General features: G+C 34.1%; 1 non-coding gene across 1 annotated transcript; it reads right to left on the reverse strand.

Moving 5' to 3' along the window:
- Positions 1–3414: 3414 nt before the first annotated feature.
- Positions 3415–3486, reverse strand: Smp_tRNA_00418_Pseudo_TTG.1.1. Its single transcript has one exon. It is a non-coding gene (tRNA).
- Between the last annotated feature and the right edge of the window lie 1677 nt (positions 3487–5163).

Below are 5163 nucleotides of genomic sequence, written 5' to 3' on the forward strand. Positions count from 1 at the left end.
TCAACGTTTCTCCTGACAAGACCTTGGACCAGATTGCGAGATGAGACGTTGGATTTTACAAAAACATTCTTCCTATTTAATGTCTCAATCAACTCAGCATCCAAATACTATGAAACTTTTCGATCTAATTTGGACGAAAGTTCTTATACAATTGCTGAGATATTCACGATTATGAAAATCTCAATCAAAATGGAATATAAGTTCCGTTAGTATCAAAATGATATCAAGTTTATTACAAAACAAGTAATGAATATTAGAACAACATATGTAAGCATTTTATAGCAAATCCTAAGTTCGTTCTCACTTCTGTTAGACGTGCATTGAACTTCAGGAACTCTTTGAGTGCCCCATGTGATTTTAGAATATTTTCACAAAGGGAATCTTTAATATTCTAAAATAATGAATAATTATAAATAAATTTAATGGTTAAAATCATGAGTTGATTGAAGCTACACCACCATGGAAAACGTGGAAGCACTGGACGGCTTATTGTGGGACTCCTCAGCAGTGTGCATCCACGATCCCACCTTGCGTGATTCGAACCCAGAACCTACCAGTCTCGCGCGCGAGCGCTTAACATCTAAAGTACTAAACTGGCATCCAATGGTGTTATTATGTAATTTCATCCAATCCACGAAATCGTGCAACCGTCCACCAATGTCTTCAGTGCATTACTATCTAACAGCAGACTCCGTTGAACTCCACTAATCACTGCTTCTCACTAGAACTCCAGGAGTCCAACAATAGAACGAAATGGTCATCCAGTGCATCTCAGTTTTCTATATTTGTCTAAATTGAATTGACTCATGATCTCAACGATATAAAATTACTAAACTCTTCACAAAACCCTCTTCTAATAAGGTCTTTTCTACTCTAATCAATTTTCTTTTTTCCTATATATGTTATGTAATTATATTCGGTTAACATTTTAATCACTAAGATTATCACGTATCGTTCAACTAAAATAAATAAATTTTCTTTTGTTTAAAATATGAAATGATCATTCATAATATGAACAAACATGGTTTGTTCCATAATAGTTCCAGGGAACATAAACATGAACCAATGTATAGTATCAGATAAAAGTAATATTATCAGAAGGGGTTTGTTGGAGATTTTTATTATTTATTTAAATGACAATCTGAACTTAGCAATTAAGTGGATAATGATCTGGCCCTTAAACAGAAATGTTTGGTGTTCGAATATCTGAAGTAAACACAAACTCTAAGATACACTTATACCTAACCGATGAATCTCACAGTAGATGAAACGATAGTCTTGTTTGATTCTATTATTAACCACTTTATATCTATTCTATATAAACTAGTTTGATAATTTACTAGCTTATATACAATGTTCATTTGTTTCAAACTCCTTTAAGTTTAACATTGTTTTTTTTACCACAAAACAATATAAATTAGAATAATATAGAAAACTTGTAGGAAAAAAGAAATTTGATTATTTATTTTGTTGTAGTATTCTATGTAACAATGTACATTCATAATAAGAAGGGAGGTTTATCGTGGATCGGTTGAAGTTAGACATTAACACCGTTGGATACCGGCTCAGTGGTCTATCGGTGAAGTACTCTGGCACGAGACTGGTAGGTCTTATGTTTGAATCTCGCGAGTGGGGGATCGCGGATGCTCACTGCCGAGGAGTGCCATAATAGAACGAAACGGCCGTTCAGTGGTTCAAAGTTTTCGATGGTGGTCTAGCTTCAATCGACTCATGATCTCAATTCTATAAAAGTGATATTAGTTAATATATGGAGTTTAGTTAGTGTAAATATCAGTTGTAGCTGAAATTATTATGAAATAATCTTTTCCAGTATGATGCCAAGTTTTCGATGTAAACAGATTTCTATGTAAACAAATATGATTGGAATAAACAGTCTAGATTTCTCAATTTTACTCGAATGTCACATTAGTCACAGTAAGATGAAACGTTTAAATTAATTTAACTTATGCTTGTTAGTCTTAGTGGACGAACATAAGCCAACAACAAACACGCTAAATCAAACTGTGTTCTGGAAAATCCTTTCCAGTTATTTTAAGTTCCTATTCATCCTCCTCATCTCTCCTTCCCATTCTCGGCGCAGTGTGTTCTTTTGCCTTCCTCTTTTCCGCTTCCCTTCACGATTCCAAGTTAGCGCTTCGTCGTGCAGTTTGGTGATTTTCTCAATGTGTGTCCTATCAACTTGCAACATCTTTTCCTAATTTCCACATCAGATGAAAGCTGGTTTGTTGCCTCCCATAATAGTCTGTTGTTGATGGTATTTAGTGAACGGACAGTGAGTATTTTGAGTAGACAATTGTTTATAAATACTTGTAATATTTTGATGATGGTTGTGGTGGTTCTTGAAAATTCAGCTCCTTGTAGTAGGACTTTCTTGAAATTCGTATTGAAGATTGTGACTTAGATGTTGGTTGATAGACAGTTGTTTTGAGTTCCATATTCTCTCCTTGCTTTGCCAATCTTCGCCTTTACGTGTGAATCACATCCTCTCTGTTCATTGATGACGTTACCCAGATACTTGGATGTTTCTACCTCTTCCAGAGTTTCTCCATCAACTGTCATTAATTCTATCAACAGTAAACATTCAAAAGTATTTTGATGTTTTGTTCAACAGTCAATGATTAACCAACGATATTTTTTTAAAGGTAAACTTGAATTTCACTGTGTTTTTCTTTAAATAATACATTGTAATATGTAACTAAAGTTCAACCCTACAAGTGATCGTAATGAAATGTCATTTTTCAATATGATTCCAAACACTCCTATGTCCAGTAAAACCACAAACGTGAAATTAAAATCACTTCCACGACATATAATACAAATATTACTTATTATGCTTAAGTCAACATTGAAGATACCACCAGTATTGTAGTTTGGCATCTCTTTACCAGTAACACCTTTTGTAATCGAATCGCGCCTACCCAGTTGAAATCAGAAGTCAGAAATGAGGAGGTTGGAAGATATATTTGATGGGTTATCAATATATAGAGAAGTGACTGATCTAATCTGGCTAATGATCGTAGATGATGTTTCCCACGCCGTTCTGTAACGTGATCTGGTACGGATGCATGACCGAGCACCTTCAGCCAAACGAGTCCACTAAAACTAATGTGGTAAACATCCAATGTCGAACAATTACAGGGTCTGTAGTTCTTCTACAGTTATTGCTGGTCCCATGCCCACATTGAAAAGAAAGGTTGGGCATGGGTTGGCAACCCCATCTCGCAGAAAAAATCTTGCCAACAACACACCAACCTGTTATATATATATATATATATATTTGTAGCAAATGCTTTTTTACGCAAAGATGGATAGTGGCTAGCAGTGGAATCTAAGACTCGAGTTTCGTCCTATTTGGGGCTCGTCAGATGGATGTACCTGCATCTCAGAGTTAATGTTCACTCTTGGACTCGAACCCAGTACCTTTCGCTCCAAAAGCCAACGCGTTATCCACTCAGATACAGAGTCCTGATACCTACTTGCTTGTGGGATGGGATTAAGTTTTAATTCATTTAATATTGTTCGTTTGAATCTTCCCATTGATGTTTAGAACTGCAACTGGTCAGTCTCTAATTGGCCATATGTACATACTGTGCTTATTGCTTTAATTCACAAGCATTATAAGCCCTTATCCATCTTTGCTTACCATGCTTGTGAAATAAGGCAATATCGAGGCAATACGCATAGTATGCAGATATGACCAATAAGAAACTGCCCAGTTTCAGTCCTAAGCATCAATAGGAAGATTCAAACAAACAATACTAAGTGAATTAAATGTTTTCTCTTTAGTTAGCAAACTCTAAGATACAATCTCATAACTAATAACAAAAACATGACAAAATACTAATTAATCATTTCGACTATTTCATCATTGTAAGCATATGTCAACTGTTGTATTTATCCTGTTCTATGGATGCATATAAAAACAATATACATTAGATAGATAGATGGATATATGTTACATACATTTTGGGATACATTAGGAAATCTCTTCTTCACTTATGTACTGTTATAGAATCAATTACGTTTGTATTTGTAATTAACAACTTACTATCTAATAGTTGATTATCTATCATTAAACTAATCTGTTACTTATGATTATTTTATGAGTAGTATATCAAGATCATTTACAGTGATAAATGACAAAATTTATATACATATACACATATTATACTACTTATTTATCTCATTAATGTTTTGATTTTAATTGCATATATGTAAAAAAAATTATTCAGTCAATTGTTATTATGATAGAGAAGAAATCAGCTAACAGTTGAAGAAGAAATTAAGGAAAGATGATGGAAGGGGGATAGGACATACTTTGAGGAAATCATCAAGCTGTATCATGAGGCAAGCTGTAACTTAATGTTCTTAAGGCGAAATAAAAAGTGGTGGATAGAAGAACATATTGTTCTAGGAATCAGACGTAGACATTGAAATAATGTATAACAATTAAGAGACAACTGGAGAGTAGAGTTGTTTGGAGAATTCTGGTAGGCGGTCACTGCTCCGTGGGGGGTCACAGGCTTAAGTATTGAAAAGTACAAAACATTCAAATATTTATTGTAAGTTGGCTGAAAACTGTACAGTTTATCTACAAAATCTTCCATGTTCAAATGAAAAGATAGCTGACTTAACATTTTAGTAATTAGATTATTAAGTATATCATTGTTAGGAAATAAATCGGAACTATGTGATAAGTCTTGTTGATTGAACGCAATACTGGGATCCTAAGCTAGTCTCATAACACCCAAGCTAGAACTACACAGCTACTTGAACACGAGAGAAAAGGTACAAAATATGCGAGAAGCACTTTACTCCAAATGTTTATTTATCTACAGAAAATATTGGGATTTTATAGTATTTTAGAATTCCTTAGGTTTTCCTGAAAATTCTGAAATGCTACTAAACATAGTAGCAGTGTAGCAATCAGCCAATCAGAAACTCTACATATGACTTTTTCACTTTCCTGAAGTTTCTGGCAAAACGTCTAGTTAAAACGCTGATTGGATGAAATGCTTCTTAATGTTTCCTCAGCTTGTCATGTCTAGTACGAGAACTTTTCAGGATCGCCTCAAAACTATTGTGTGCTGGTGCTTAAAGTAATCAATGATTATTGTTGTTTTCAGAAAAATAGATTATTCT

This window comes from Schistosoma mansoni, chromosome 2 (assembly GCF_000237925.1).
Source record: "Schistosoma mansoni strain Puerto Rico chromosome 2, complete genome".
Classification (NCBI taxonomy): Eukaryota; Metazoa; Platyhelminthes; class Trematoda; order Strigeidida; family Schistosomatidae; genus Schistosoma; species Schistosoma mansoni.